Source organism: Heterodontus francisci, chromosome 1 (assembly GCF_036365525.1).
Source record: "Heterodontus francisci isolate sHetFra1 chromosome 1, sHetFra1.hap1, whole genome shotgun sequence".
In the NCBI taxonomy this organism is placed as follows: domain Eukaryota; kingdom Metazoa; phylum Chordata; class Chondrichthyes; order Heterodontiformes; family Heterodontidae; genus Heterodontus; species Heterodontus francisci.
Window position 1 is genome coordinate 66,000,431 of NC_090371.1, and position 16,858 is coordinate 66,017,288.

General features: G+C 43.4%; 1 long non-coding RNA gene across 1 annotated transcript in view; it reads right to left on the bottom strand.

Annotated features, from left to right (window-relative positions):
• Positions 1–11,342: 11,342 nt before the first annotated feature.
• The window catches only part of LOC137378911 (uncharacterized), a 96,110-nt gene continuing 90,594 nt past the window's right edge, over positions 11,343–16,858 (bottom strand). Inside the window, exons 2-3 of the long non-coding RNA XR_010976709.1 lie at positions 15,479–15,548; positions 11,343–11,421 (exon numbers count right to left, since the gene is read on the bottom strand). This is a non-coding gene — a long non-coding RNA (uncharacterized lncRNA). The remainder of the gene's footprint in view (positions 11,422–15,478; positions 15,549–16,858) is intronic.

The window sequence follows — 16,858 nt, forward strand, 5'->3', positions numbered from 1 at the left end:
GTTGGAATTGGTCCTCATTGCCCTCATTGTCTGGGGGTAAAATGGGGACAATGATGACCAATTTTGGGCTACAGTGTCCTGTGCCAATCTGCCTGGGGTACCAATGCCACCATGTTGGTAAAGGCCTCCCATGCATCTGTGGCATCCACTTAAAACAAGCAGTAGCCCCTTTGTGCATGCAAATGAGCAGCCTAATACCTGTCAGAAACTGGTCAAAAAACTAGATGGAGCATGAGCCATGCATGCTGTGACTAGTTTCCCCAGTTCCACAGCACCCTAACCAGTGGTTCGTGAAGGAACTGCTGGAGACTGCTGAAGAAATGGTGGGTAAAATATCCTTTAACTAACCTTCCTGCAGAGTCAGGATGTGCTGTCAGCCCATGCTGGCCCCCCTTCCTGCCTGTTCTCCGATCAACCACACCTTCCACCCACAACCAGTCTTGCTTAAGGATCACTGCTAGCAAAGCAGCTGATCCAATTAGTCCCGGGGGAATGGTGAGCTACCTCTGGAAGCATGACAGTCACCCATGAGGTTCAATTTCTGTCGAGCCTCGGAATGCCCTGGAAACCTTCTGTCAGTTACGTGCCCATAATGAATTTTGCAGCCTACAATTACCAGTTTTCCTGGAGTCTCGTTTCACACAAAGTTATAAGTAGATGGATCCTGGATATGTTTGGATGCTCATGTTGACAGCTGCTTTGGCCAAAACCTTGTAGAATGATTGAGATTCAGCATTGTGTACTCACTGGCATGCTCCAGTTTGCTTCTTAGCAAAAGGGGAAGGTGGTTTTAAGTGCAGGCAGCTGAAAAAAGTAAGTTTCCCTACTTTCCTCCAGAAAGAGCTGGGGTTCTGAAATAAGATGATTATCCCCCAAATTACAGGAAGTTAGTAAACTGGCACAACATCTACAAAGATCTAGCAAATATGTATTTCATCATGCTCACTCTATATTCTGGAACTTGATTGTAAACTTGTGACTTGTTGAGTTAAATGGAAATTGAAAGTTGTTAAATTTATTTGCAGGGCAACAATAAAACAAGTGCATTATGAAAAGATCATTTCTTGCAGAGGAAAGTAAGTTACTAACATGGAAAGTAAGACAGAAAAATTGAGAACAGCAAATTGATGTAAGTAACAAAGGGAACAGTAGAGAGAGGTTTTGTCGATAATATTTGTAACAGATAGAACATTAAAGAACATAAAGGGCCATACCAGGATAAAATGGATAATCTGAAAGATGAGGGCATAGTCAAGTTGTTCCATTATTTCTTTTCATCAGTATTCACAGGAGAAATATGTGCCAATAGGCTAGAGGCAGTAAGAAAATTCTAATGGGGACCAGCCTCGTACCTGACAAATACAGAGATAAGAAGATTGCTAGATGATTAGGAGCTTTCAGAATGAATAAAGCAACAGGCCTATCTGTGTACCATGTATCCAATGAGAGTAAAATAAAGAAATAGACGTTGCCTTTATAGAGATTCTCTGTAGTTCCTGTGAAAATGGAGGAGAGAAATTTGGAGATCTGGAAATAGAGGGCTAAACATTTAAGGCCTGACAACAAGTGTAGGAATCACGCTGTGTGATTAACCTCTGCCAATTGAAAGTAGTGCAGGCAACACACAAACTTTGTGCTGCCTGCTCATTTCCACGACAGTGGCATGCAGTCCAGTGTTAAACGTGCTGCTGAGAGACTGCTTGCTCATCAGGCAAACCACCTTTGTGTGAGGCTCGCATCAATTACAACTAGCCTGCATTTCCTGAAGGCAGCATGCACCTGTTAAAGGGGAGGTGCATTCTGGCTGCAGCAGCTCATTCAACTGGCTGAGAAAGACATTAGGAGCAGGAAAACACCAGAGTAATGGAACAGCAGACCAAAGAGAGTGCTGCTAGGTTTTCGGATGTAGCTGGAGGCCTTACTGCAGAAGGCTGGAAGGAGGAGAAAAATGATCTGTCTGTAGGGGTCTAGGAGCCCCTCTAGACAGGCACTGTGAAGGCATTGGAAGCAGATAGACGCGGAGATCAATGCCACAAGTCTGGCCCTGAGGACCTGGATGCAGTGCCGAGAAAAGTTCAATGAACTCACACGAGTGGTCAAGGTCAGTGAACACATCATCAAAAGCCATCTCCTACCAACTGCAACATCACACCCCCATCAGTCACACAACAATGATCTCCAGCAATCAGGACACATGCCTAATATTCAAATGCTCCACCTTACCCTCACACCCTTACGACTGCAGCTAGTCTCACACACACATCTCGCAGTTTCCACATACATCCAGCTATTCAGCAGGCACATCACCCAAACACATTGCAACACACTCACTGAATTGCTTCCCTCTTTTTTGCAGGACAAGGTTGCACAATTGACAGCAGCAGCAAACAAGCGGGGGGGGGGGGGGGGGGGTGCGGGTCGGGGGGGTGGGTGAGGGGGAGACAGGTGTGGGGCTGCAGTTTCTCAATGACATGGAGGATACGGCTGGAGATGATTGGAGCAGTCATCGCTGAAGCTGTGGCCAGTGGTGTCACTGAAGCCATCCATGATGAGGGAATGTTCCTGCCTTCAGCACCTCTCAAATCACACAAGAATTAGAAGCAGGTGCAGGCCATTCAGCCCCTCGAGCCTGCTCCTCCATTCAATAAGATCATGGCTGATCTGATTGTGGCCTCAACTTCACTTTTCTGTCTACCCCCCATAACCCTTGACTCCTTTGTTGATCAAAAATCTAACTCAGCCTTGAATATAGTCAATGACCCAGCCTGCACTGCTGTCTGCAAAAGAGATTTCCACAGATAAATCCTTCTGAGAGAAAAAAATTCTCCTCATCTCAGTCTTAAATGGGAGACCCCTTATTTTAAACTGTGTCTCCTAGTTCCAGACTCCCCCACAAGGTGAAACATCCTCTCAGCAGCCACCCTGACAAGTCCTCTCAGGATCTTACCCAAGACCACTTCTCATTCTTCTAAACTCCAATGGGTATAGGCCCAACCTGCTCAACCTTTCCTCATAAGATAACCCCTTCATCCCAGGAATCAGTCGAGCAAACCTTCTGTGAACTCCTTCTAATGTAATTATATCCTTTCTTAAGTAAGGAGACCAAAACTGTACATAATACTCCAGACGCGGTCTAACTAATGCCCTGTACAACTGTAGCAACACTTCCCTACTTTTATACTTGATTCCCCTTGCAATAAATGCCTACATTCCATTTGCCTTCCTGATCACTTGCTGTACCTGCATACTAACCTTTTGTGATTCATGTACCAGGACATCCGGGTCCCTCTGTACCATAGAGTTCTGCAGTCTCTCTCCATTCGAATAATATACTACTTTTCTATGCTTTCTGCCAAAGCGGACAAGTTAACATTTTCCCACATTATACAAACTCACTGAACCTATCTAAATCCCTGTGTAGACATTTTGGGCTGAATTTTACCAGCCCCCCGACATCAGGGGTCGTGGCAGGGGGGCCTGGAAAATACCTCCGGGGGAGGCCTGCCGCGGGCCTCAATGCCGGGAAGGCCCCACCCCATTTTACTGGTGGTGGCGAGGCCTCGTGGCGGCCACCCCGCCCCACCATTCAGCGATGGAACCTTAATTGAAATAGTCAAATAAATGTTAATGAATGAATAATCACCTTGTCCCAACGGCTGTTCCACGCCGATATTTCGGCCAAATGCCGGATATCCTGCGCCTTTGGATCTCCATTCGGAGATCCGAGGCATGACACTGGTGAGGAGAGGAGGAGGAGTGAAGTTTTCAGGGCGGGGGGGGTGGGGGAGCAGGGAAAACTGTTCCTTTTGGTTGCAGGGATGGTGGGAAAGGGTTGAGGGTCAAAGTTTATGAAGTTCGGGGCGAAAGTGCAGGATCACAAAATTGTTCTTTTGGGGGCGAAAGGGCAATTTACATATTGATTACTTATTGAACAGGTGGGAGAGGGAATTCAAAGTGCAATTAAAGTTTAGTTTTATCTTTTGGACAGTGGGACCTTTAAAAATGTAAATCTCACTGAAGGGCTTGAAGCCCTTTAAAAATGGCACCAGTGCCTGTGTGGTGGTGTTGGACACCATTGCTGGGGACGGAGCGCCCGCCCCTCCATGTTAATGGGCCACCAATCTCAGTGGCGAGCTTGAAAAATACAGCCCTTTATGTCCTCTTGAAAATTTACTTTCCTATCTATCTTTGTGTCATCAGCAAATTTAGCTACCATACATTTGATTCCTTCATCCAAGTCATTGATATAGAATGAAAATAGTTAAGGCCCCAGCACTGATCCCTGTGGCACTACACCAGTAATGGCTTGCCAACCTGAAAATGACCCATTTATCCATATTTTCTGCTTCCTATTAGCTAACCAACCCTCTATCCAGGGACCCGGGTTCAATTCTGGGTACTGCCTGTGCGGAGTTTGCAAGTTCTCCCTGTGCCCGCGTGGGTTTTCGCCGGGTGCTCCGGTTTCCTCCGACAGCTAAAGACTTGCAGGTGATAGGTAAATTGGCCATTGTAAATTGCCCCTAGTGTAGGTAGGTGGTAGGGAATATGGGAGTACTGTAGGGTTAGTATAAATGGCTGGTTGTTGGTCGGCACAGACTCGGTGGGCCGAAGGGCCTGTTTCAGTGCTGTATCTCTAAAATAAAAAAATTAATAAATTATATGTTGACCCGACAACTTGAGTTCTTATTTTGTGCAGCAACCTTTGATGTGGGACATAATTGAATGCCTTTTAGAAATCCAAGTACACCACATCAACAGGTTCCCCTTCATCCACCTTGCTTGTTGTTTCCTCAAAGAAATCTAATAAATCAGTCAAACACGATTTCCCTTTCACAAAACCATGTTGACTCTGTCTGATTGCATTATGATTATCTAAAAGTCCTGCTACTACTTCCTTAATAATAGATTCTAGCATTTTCCCTATGACAGACGTTAGGCTAACTGGCCTATAGTTTCCTGCTTTCTGTCTCCCTCCTTTCTTGAATAGGGGTGTTACATTTGTGATTTTCCAATCTGCTTGGACCTTTCCAGAATCTATGGAATTTTGGAAGATCACAAGCAATGCAATGGCTATCTCTGCAGCCACTTCTTTTAAGACCCGAGCATGCAGCCTGTCAGGTCCAGGGTACTTGTCAGCCTTTAGTTCGAATAGGTTTCCCAGTACTTTTTCCCCAGTGATCGTGAAAGTTTTAAGTTCCTCCCTCCCTTTTACCTCTTGATTTTCAAGTTAGACGGATTTTTGACCTACAAAGGAGTAAAGGGTTATGGGGGAATAGCAGGAAATTGGAGTTAAGGCCACAATCAAATCAGCCATGATCTTATTGAATGGTGGAGCAGGCTCAAAGAGCCAAATGACCTACTCCTGCTTCTAATTCTTATGTTCTCACAATTTTAAGTCATGCTCTTGGGGGTGTTACTTGTGTTTAAGAGAGGGTGTTAACAGGATTGTCGTGGTCCAAAAAGGCAGGTCAGACATCAAATCAACATTAGACGCTGACAAATGCTATAATTCGCCATTCTGCATACTTCCAATGCACACAGAGGAAACCGCACTATTACTTTTTACAATATGGCATTTGGCTTAGGCCATGCCAGAAGTGGTCAGGAGTGATCCCCCTGCCATTTTTTACCTCAACCTGCTCCCCTAGCACCGAAACCACCAACAGGATGGAGTCAAACTTTGCGGCAGAGACCCCTGAGTCAAAGGGGCTGGAGAGGCAGGAATTTGAGGCAAAATCTGGTTACCTCATTTAAACTGGGGCCTTAAATTCTAGCAGAGGGAGTCATGGGTAAATTTTCTCGTCACACCTCTATGTTGAGGCAATATGACTGGGTGAGTTCCTGAGTTTCCCTAAGAAGTTTCACTCCTCACTTCATCTCTGAGCCTCAACAGATCTCACACCAAGTCCCACTTAGGCCTATAAAGAGATCCTAAACCTTTACTAGGGAAAGGGAATCAATCTTGGAGGGAATCAATTAGTGTCCTAAAGAAGCTTTTTTGCTCCATTGACAACAGAAGATCTGAGGGAATTTCACCAGGTCTTCACTGGGCCTACCCTCAGCTATCAGAGTGCCAAGGCCCCCTGGCTATGCAAATGATCCCATCCCTGAGATTTGGAATGAGGCTCGTCAATGGTGTTGGTTCAATTATGCAACACTTACGGTGGTGAAGCGGATTCCTTGGAATTTAGAGACCAGGAAATTGTTGAACAATTTTCAAAAAGGAACTGAAAATGAGTGAAGAATTTTCAACTAGAAGGCTTAACATTAGATGAGGTTTACAGAAAGCATGACCTCGAGCTTCCATTCGCTTGCCATTTCAATTCAACACCCTGCTCTCATGCCCGCATTTCTGTTCTTGGCTTGCTGCAGTGTTCCAGTGAACATCAACGCAAGCTCGAGGAACAGCGCCTGATCTTTCAATTAGGCACTCTACAGCCTTCCGGACTCAACATTGAGTTCAACAATTTCAGGCATGACTGGCCTTTTTTATTATTATTTTATTTTATATTTTAACCATATGGCTGCTTTAAACTTGGTTTTTCATGCTTATGCTTTTGGGCAGAGCTGTTCATTTTTCTACCATTAACACTCTCTCTGGACGAATGCTTTGTCTTTTACCACAACCGTTAGCATTCCCTTTGTCTTTGTCCCATGACACCTTTGTCATTTAATCTCTCTTGCCCTATCACACACCTTCTCTGTTGTTCCCTTCCCCACCCCCTCCCCTTCACTTGCTTAAACCTATCAAACACATAAAACCTATTACATTTCTAACCTTTGCCAGTTGTCATGAAAAGTCACAGACCTGAAACATAACCTCTGCTTCTCTCTCCACAGATGCTGCCAGACCTGCTGAGTATTTCCAGCACTTTGTTTTTATTTCAGATTTCCAGCATACTCAGTATTTTGCTTTTATTTTAGCAGAAGTCCAGTGTATGATTAGGTTTTTAGGATACTGATTAAATCATATGTAGCAAACTATCTCAGTTATTCTCCCCATTCCTTAAAAAACAAGGGAATAAAGACATTTGAAAGAGAAGAAGGGAGCGGCAGTCGGCGGACCTAGGAGGTACCGGAACTGGATCGAGAGATAGAAATAAAGAGTGGGGTTCGAGGCCCTCGCTTACCGACAAGATCGGAGTGACAGTCTGTGGCTGTGTCCTCGCGCGCTGGGTTGAAAAGTGAAAAAAAAAAGTAACAGTGACATCAGGGGAATCCGTAAGCTAATTGGCTGGTAAGTAACAGCTGTTATTACCTGTAAATAGCTTAAAAAATCAGAGAAAAAAAAGTTATTTTTTTAAAACCCTCAATTAGCTACCTTGTAAATGGTAAGGTTAGTACTACTAAGGTTTTAGTTAGTGTAATTTATTAATAATTACTAATTAGAATAGTGCTGTTTGGACAAAGTGTAAGGCTGTGTGTGAGGGATTTCACTGACGAGGGAAAGGAGGTGCTATTTGCTGTCTTTCTTTTCTTTTCTGCCTTTTCAGCCTCCATGGTACAAGGGGAACAAGCTGATTTGCAAGCAACTGGTAAGTTATTCTACTTATTACATTAGCAGTAATTAGTTTGTAAAGCTAAGTAATGGCAGGGCAGCTTGGCCAAGTGGAATGTGCCTCCTGTGAGTCATCGAATCAAAGAACAAAAGAACAAAGAACAGTACAGCACAGGAACAGGCCATTCGGCCCTCCAAGCCTGCGCTGATCTTGATGCCTGCCGAAACGAACACCTTCTGCACTTCCAGGGCCCATATCCCTCTATTCCCTTCCTATTCATATATTTGTCAAGATGTCTCTTAAACGTCGCTATCGTATCTGCTTCCACCACCTCCCCTGGCAGCAAGTTCCAGGCACTCACCACCCTCTGTGTAAAAAACTTGCCTCGCACATCCCTTCGAAACTTTGCCCCTCGCACCTTAAACCTATGTCCCCTAGTAACTGACTCTTCCACCCTGGGAAAAAGCTTCTGACTATCCACTCTGTCCATGCCGCTCATAACTTTGTAAACCTCTATCATGTCGCCCCTCCACCTCCGTTGTTCCAGTGAAAACAATCCGAGTTTTTCCAACCTCTCCTCATAGCTAATGCCCTCCAGACCAGGCAACATCCTGGTAAACCTCCTCTGTACCCTCTCCAAAGCCTCCACATCCTTCTGATAGTGTGGCGACCAGAATTGCACGCAATATTCAAAGTGTGGCCTAACTAAGGTTCTGTACAGCTGCAACATGACTTGCCAATTTTTATACTCTATGCCCCGACCGATGAAGGCAAGCATGCCGAATGCCTTCTTGACTACCTTATCCACCTGCGTTGCCACTTTCAGTGACCTGTGGACCTGTACGCCTAGATCTCTCTGCCTGTCAATACTCCTAAGGGTTCTGCCATTTACTGTATACTTCCCACCTGCATTAGACCTTCCAAAATGCATTACCTCACATTTGTCCGGATTAAACTCCATCTGCCATTTCTCCGCCCAAGTCTCCAACCGATCTATATCCGGCTGTATCCTCTGACAATCCTCATCATTATCCGCAACTCCTCCAACCTTTGTGTCGTCCGCAAACTTACTAATCAGACCAGCTACATTTTCCTCCAAATCATTTATATATACTACAAACAGCAAAGGTCCCAGCACTGATCCCTGCAGAACACCACTAGTCACATCCCTCCATTCAGAAAAACACCCATCCACTGTTACCCTCTGTCTTCTGTGACAGAGCCAGTTCTGTATCCATCTTGCCAGCTCACCTCTGATCCCATGTGACTTCACCTTTTGCACCAGTCTGCCATGTGGGACCTTGTCAAAGGCTTTACTAAAGTCCATATAGACAACATCCACCGCTCTTCCCTCATCAATCATCTTCGTCACTTCCTCAAAAAACTCAATCAAATTAGTAAGATACGACCTCCCCTTCGCAAAACCATGCTGTCTCTCGCTAATAAGTTTGAAAGACTCCCACATGTCAGATGTATAGAGTCATAGAGTTATACAGCATAGAAACAGGCCCCTTTGGCCCATCATGTCTGTGCCGGCCATCAAGCACCTAACTATTCTAGCCTCATTTTCCAGCACTTGGCCCATAGCCTTGTATGCTATGGCATTTCAAGTGCTCATCGAAATACTTCTTAAATGTTGTGAGGGTTCCTGCCTCTACCACCCCTTCAGGCAGTGTATTCCAGATTCCAACCACCCTCTGGGTGAAAATATTTTTCCTTAAATCCCCTCTAAACCTCCTGCCCCTTACCTTAAATCTATGTCCCCTGGTTATTAACCCCTCCGCTAAGGGAAAAAGTTTCTTCCTATCTAACCTATCAATGCCCCTCATAATTTTGTACTCAATCATGTCCCCCCTCATCCTTCTCTGTTCTAAGCAAAACAACCCGAGCCTTTTCAGTCTCTCTTCATAACTGAAATGCTCCAGCCCAGGCAACATCCTGGTGAATTTCCTCTGCACCCTCTCCAGTGCAATCACATCCTTCCTATAGTGTGACGCCCAGAACTGCATGCAGCACTCTAGCTGTGGCCTAATTAGCGTTTTATACAGCTCCATCATAACCTCCCTGCTCTTATATTCTATGCCTCAGCTAATAAAGGCATCCCATATGCCTTCCTAACCACCTTATCTACCTGTGCTGATGCCTTCAGTGATCTATGGACAAGTACACCAAAGTCCCTCTGACCTTCTGTACTCCCTAGGGTCCTACCATCCATTGTATATTCCCTTGCCTTATTAGTCCTCCCAAAATGCATCACCTCACAGTTCTCAGGATTAAATTCCATTTGCCACTGCTCCGCCCATCTTACCAGCCCATCTATATCATCCTGTAATCTAAGGCTTTCCTCCTCACTATTTACGACACCACCAATTTTCGTGTCATCTGCAAAGTTACTGATCATACCTCCTATATTCAGGTCTAAATCATTAATGTACACTACAAATAGCAAGGATCCCAGCACCGATCCCTGTGGTACACCACTAGTCACAGGCTTCCAATCGCAAAAACAACCCTCGACCATTACCCTCTGTTTCCTGCCACTAAGCCAATTTTGGATCCAATTTGCCAAATTGCCCTGGATCCCATGGGCTCTTACCTTCTTAACCAATCTCCCATGCGAGACCTTATCAAAAGCCTTACTGAAGTCCATGTAGACTACATCAACTGCTTTACCCTCATCTACAAATCTAGTTACCTCCTCGAAAAATTCAATCAAATTAGTTTGACACGATCTCCCCCGACAAAGCCGTGCTGACTATCCCTGATTATCCCCTGCCTCTCCAAGTGGAGATTAATACTGTCACTCAGAATTTTTTTCAATAGTTTCCCTACCACTGATGTTAGATTCACTGACCTGTAATTAGTTGGTTTATCCCTGCTACCCTCCTTAAATAATGGTATCACGTTCACTGTCCTGCAGTCCTCTGGCACCTCTCCCGTGGCCAGAGCGGATCTGAAAATTTGTGTTAGAGCCCCTGCTATCACCTCCCTTGCCTCACTTAACAGCCTGGGATATATCTCATCTGGGCCTGGGGATTTATCCACTTTTAAGCCTGCTAAAACACCTAATACTTCCTCCCTTTCAATGTTAATATGTTCAAGTATATCGAAATCCCCCTCCCTGATCTCTACACCTACATCGTTGTTCTCCACAGTAAAAACAGATGAAAAGTAATCATTTAAAACCTCACCTATGTCCTCCGGCTCCGCCGACAGATTGCCACTTTGGTCCCTAATGGGCCCTGTTCTTTCCCTGGTTACCCTCTTGCCCTTAATATACTTATAACACTACCAATTTCAGAAGAGCAGTTTAAGATGGAAGACTGGATCCCAGTGAGACTTTGATGGTTAAGTCACCTGGTCAATACAAATGTGCCCTGTCCGGTCTTCATTATTATTAATTTATTGCTATTGGGCTATCTGTATTCCAGAACCCCGCAAGATTTTTCTCATTTTCTCCTCTCTCCCAACATCTTTTGGTTGCTCTGTTAAAATGTCTGATGTAGTGCAGTACTGCATAAAAAAACTGGGAGAAAGAACTATTCTGATCACTGTGCATGGTGATATTGTGCTCCTGAAGATTTCATTTGTTCTGTTTTTCTAGCATAATTGTAATTGCATTGTAAAAGGTCATGTTTATGATTTTGGTGCAAAAATTGTTGAAAGGTAATTATCATAAATAATTTAAAACGTCACTATACATAGTGACCAGAGGAATTAATCTACATCCCTAATTAATATGATGATTCATCATGCTCTCCCTATATTTTCATATGAAACTGCAGAAAAGTCTTCCAGTGAGTGTTTATTGTAAGAGACATACATAGATTTAAACAAATTCTAATTTGGTTGATTTGACAGGATCCATAAATTTAAAATAAAAACAAGAAATGCTGGAACCACTCAGCAGATCTGGCAGCATCTGTGGAAAGAGAAGCAGAGTTAATGTTTCGGGTCAGTGACCCTTCATCGGAACTGACAAATATTAGAAAAGTCACAGGTTATAAGCAAGTGAGGTGGGGGTGGGGCAAGAGATAACAAAGGAGGTCTAGATTGGACCAGGCCACATAGCTGACCAAAAGGTCATGGAGCAAAGGCAAACAATATGTTAATGGTGTGTTGAAAGACAAAGCATTAGTACAGATTAGGTGTAAATACACTGAATATTGAACAGCAGCAAGTGCAAACCTGAAAAAAAAACAGTGGGTAAGCAAACTGAACAAACAAAGATGAAATGAAATAAATGCAAAAAAAAGATTGTAAAAAATGTAAAAAAGAATGTTAAAAAAAAGGAAGAAAAAATAACTAAAAATGAAAGTAAAATGGGGGGCTGTCATGCTCTGAAATGATTGAACTCAATGTTCAGTCCGGCAGGCTGTAGTGTGCCTAATCGGTAAATGAGATGCTGTTCCTCGAGCTTGCGTTGAAGTTCACTGGAACACTGCAGCAATCCCAGGACAGAGATGTGAGCATGAGAGCAGGGGGGAGTGTTGAAATGGCAAGCAACCGGAAGCTCAGGGTCCTGCTTGCGGACTGAGCGGAGATGTTCCGCAAAGTGGTCACCCAGTCTGCGCTTAGTCTCCCCAATGTAGAGGAGACCACACTGTGAGCAGCGAATACAGTATACTACATTGAAAGAAGTACAAGTAAATCGCTGCTTCACCTGAAAGGAGTGTTTGGGGCCTGGGATAGTGAGGAGAGAGGAGGTAAATGGGCAGGTATTACACCTCCTGCGATTGCAGGGGAAGGTGCCCTGGGACGGGGACGAGCTGGTGGGGGTAATGGAGGAGTGGACCAGGGTGTCGCGGAGGGAACGATCCCTTCGGAATGCTGACAGGGGAAGGGAGGGGAAGATGCGACTGGTAGTGGCATCACGCTGGAGGTGGCGGAAATGGCGGAGGATGATCCTTTGGATATGGAGGCTGGTGGGGTGAAAAGTGAGGACAAGGGGAACCCTGTCACGGTTCTGGGAGGGAGGGGAAGGGGTGAGGGTAGATGTGCGGGGAATGGGTTGGACACGGTTGAGGGCCGTGTCAACCACAGTGCGGGGAAATCCTCAGTTGAGGAAAAAGGAGGTCATATCAGAAGCACCATCATGGAAGGTAGCATCATCAGAGCAGATGCGTCAGAGACGGAGAAACTGGGAGAACGGAATGGAGTCCTTACAGGAGGTAGGGTGTGAAGAAGTGTAGTCGAGATAGCTGTGGGAGTCGGTGGGCTTATAATGGATATTAGTAGACAACCTATCCCCAGAGATGGAGACAGAGAAGTCGAGGAAGGGAAGGGAAGTGTCAGAGATGGACCATGTAAAGGTGAGAGAAGGATGGAAATTAGAAGCAAAGTTGATAAAGTTTTCCAGTTCGGGGCGGGAGCAGGAAACGGCACCGATACAGTCATCAAAGTACCGGAAAACGAGTTGGGGGAGGGGGCCTGAGTAGGACTGGAACAAAGAATGCTCGACATATCCCACAAAAAGACAGGCATAACTAGGACCCATGCGGGTACCCATAGCGACACCTTTTACTTGAAGGAAGTGCATGGAGTTGAAGGAGAAGTTGTTCAATGTGAGAACAAGTTCAGCCAGGTGGAGGAGGGTGGTGGTGGATGGGGACTGGTTGGGCCTCTGTTCCAGGAAGAAGCGGAGATCCCTCAAAACATCCTGGTGGGGGATGGAGGTGTAGAGCGATTGGACGTCCATAGTGAAGAGGAGGCGGTTGGGACCAGGAAACTGGAAATTGTCAAAATGACGTAGGGCGTCAGAAGAGTCACGGATGTAGGTGGGAAGAGACTGGACCAGTGGAGAAAAGATAGAGTCTAGATCGGAAGAAATAAGTTCATTTTTCAGATTTCCAGCATCCGCAGTATTTTGCTTCCATAAATTTAATCTATATTTGTCCGATGATGGTATTAGTAATTTCAGCTATAGGGTCTTGGATTAAATAAAAGCTGACTTTTTGAGGTTTCGGTGAGAGTTTGACAAGCAGCGCAAGAGTTGCAGAAAATTATGGAATAGCGGTGTAGCAAAGTGAACTGCTTTAATTTAACCTTTATCAGGCAAAGGTTTTCTATAAAACCACAATAATTTGCTCCGTTCTGAAGGACAGAATTGCCCACTTGTATTTCTCTACTGTCCTGATTTCATTTGGTAGAAGCAATTTTTAAGTTAAGTTCAGAGTGGCACTGCTGAGTTTTAAAATGTCCACTGGTCTAAAAATCTCACTTGCACCATAGTTTCCTCTTGTCATTTTCACCAAAAAAGAGACCCAAATGCTGTAGATGGACTATTGCAATGTCACAAGTCTCCAAAAATTAATGGGCCACTATTTCAATTTTTAAATTATTATATATGTTCAAATAATTTTAGTTTGCTGCCATTAATTTCACAAATCCAAATGTAGATTAAGGGAATTTTGACCTTTGTATAGAATATGGAGCTCAAAAACAGGCCATTCGGCCCAACCAGTCCATGCTGATGTTTATGTTCCACACGAGCTGGTCGAAATCTGGTATGCCATTAAATGTCTTTTACATATTCCTAATTCAGATGATTACTGCGTTATTTTATTGTAATAATACACAGTTTAAGCTTTCAATTACATGCTATCAAAATGCAATAAGATATTCATTTTTCTTTGTGAAGTGTGAAAAAACAAATTAAACATTTTTGACCTCAACTCTTGTAATTTCAGAGATAAACCTATGATTTTTAGGCATAAGGACATCTTAAAACTCAAGGGTCCCAATCTCAAATCACCTTAAAACTGGAACAACCACATTAAATAAGGACAGTAGAGAGATATAAGTGAGCAATTCTGCCCCTCAGAAAGGAGCAAATTATTGTGGTTTGATAGAAAATCTTTTCCTGATAAAGGTTAAATTAAAGCAGTTCACTTTGCCCTCGGGAACTGAGCCCAGTACAATGTAGCTGAGTAGTAATGAAGAGATAGTTGAATTGGAACATCATTTCGTGACAACATTTCTCAGAAACTGATTATCTGATCAACAAGGCATGTTGTTAAATACGTTTGTAACTGTTACTGCATCAACTGAAATGAACAAGAGAGCTTAGGGCGATAAGCTCTGTTGCTATTTTTGCAGGAGATAATTGACAGACTACTTGACATTTGGATCCTTGGTTAAAGACTCAGTGGGCCTGACGTTTCCCTTTTTAGTAAAAAAAGAGGGAGAAAAGCATGCTTTTCTCCAGAGTTGATGACATGTTTACGATATCACTGCAATGCCCAACTTTGCAAAGTACAATTTGTGAAAATTGGATTTTGTTAGCAGCAATGAAAATGTAGCAGGAAATCACAATAATGATCTTTTAATGCATTGCAAGCATAAGAAAATTTATGAATGTCACTCGCTTAATGGTGAGGCCCCACAAATGTTGGCACATACACATTTGGAACCCTTCGCATACTAGGACAAAGGGGCAGTTTTTCTTCTGTTGTGCTTGAATGTAATTAACTGCTTATGGGAGCACATTAAGAAAAATTATGCTAATGGGATTTTATGAGCAGAGAAACTCATATGAATATCAAAAGGGTTCCATTACAGATGTGCAATCCTCCTCACCCAAAATTCCTGTACAAACTTTATTCAGGCAACTGTTCGGGGCTGTAAAGTGCAACAGAGGAAAGTCTAACCCAATATGTGACAAACACCTGAACTCACAAACAACAGAAATTTTCAAAAAAATTGAAACAGATTACTCCCTGCCACAACTCCTTGGGATTAAGGAGACCATAGTTGGCAGGGGATTCTCTGACAACCTCCATTGTAGACAATGCTGTACGGCACCCACTGTGTTTGTAACCTATGGATTCACGGCACCTATTTCTTTGAGATCTGGTGGGACTATATGCCCCAATGAACTTACTGATTGCATACTGGTGGATGTATATACTTTGTTATACCATGTATCTTGTATTCATAGCTATCTCAATGAAGTAATGAGCTAGTGTTGAAGAAGGTACCTTGGATATTGATCAGTCACCCTTGCACCCTCGGCCTTGATCTTCTGATAATGCAGGTGTGATGGATTGCCTTAAAATAAACACATCTTAATTACAACCAGGGAAGTGAACATTCAGTTGCATGATTTTGTGCTGTAGTCTATGTGTACATTCATCAAGTGGAAACTATTTTTGGTTCAGAGTGGTATAAAACAAAATTATTGACTCTTGAGATGTCCTATTGTGACATAATGGTTCGGGGCACTGGTGACTTTCACTATCATCATTTAACCTCCCAAATCCTTTCACCATTTTGAACACCTTTATTAGATCCCTCCCCTTCTCTGCTGCAGTGAATATTGTTATTAATTCTCCCATGAAATCGATATGGCGCCTCTTCTATGTCTCCAAAATTCTTTCTATAATGGGGGTGTCCAAAACTTCTCACAGTACTTCATATGTGACCTAACCAATAGGATCAATTTTCATCTTTGAGGCAGGCGAAGGGCAGAATGATAGCAACACCTGCTCCGTGTCGTCAGTGAGAGGCCTTGAATCAAGTTGATGGTTGGCCCTCACTTTCATTCAACTGGTAAGCTGCCACCATGTGCCAAGCGCTGATAAAGGGGCAGCTTGCCATCTAGAGGTGGTGACATTGAAAATCGAGGTCGATCCTACACAGAGCATGAGTTGCAGTGAGAGATTAAAGGGGGTGGCAGGGTGGAAAGGAGGGGTGGTTCTGGGCTGATGCTAGGAGGGGAGAGTTGGAAAGCATCATTAAAGAAGGTGAGGATTAGCAGCAAATTCATATGTTTAAATGTTTAATCTTTGGTCGAAATCATTTTAGTGGTTTCACATATTTTCTATTTTTTTTCTTGATGAGTCGTACAATATGCTGTTTCATTGTGATTTGAATATTGGAGGGAGCAAAGTTGATAATTGAAAGCAATTTGCATCTAACATCACTTTATCATGGATTTTCTTAAATTGGTGTTAAATCTAGCTCCTTTTATCATGCTATAGAAGTTAATAGAAATGGAAGAAGTTAAAGACAATGATAGGGCTGCAGAAAGCTCTAGAGCTTTGTGGTCTCCATTTATCTCATGTCAACTCTTCAATGGTGTTGTCTGCTAGTCCCCTCACACTTATTCATTATACTCTTTTGCCTGTAATGTGATCAATAATATTCACTGATGTCTAAATAACTGCTGAATAAAAAAAGGGGAAGAACATTCATCAAGTTAGTAACGATTAAAGAGGCACTTCTACCATCTGTAAACATTTTAAAAACTAGCAGCTAAAATGATTATGATTAACACCCTTTCCTGGGATACATTATTTTAGAAAGTCTTCACTTAAATGTTGAGTGCTGGTGATATTATAGCTGAGGAAAGTTATTGA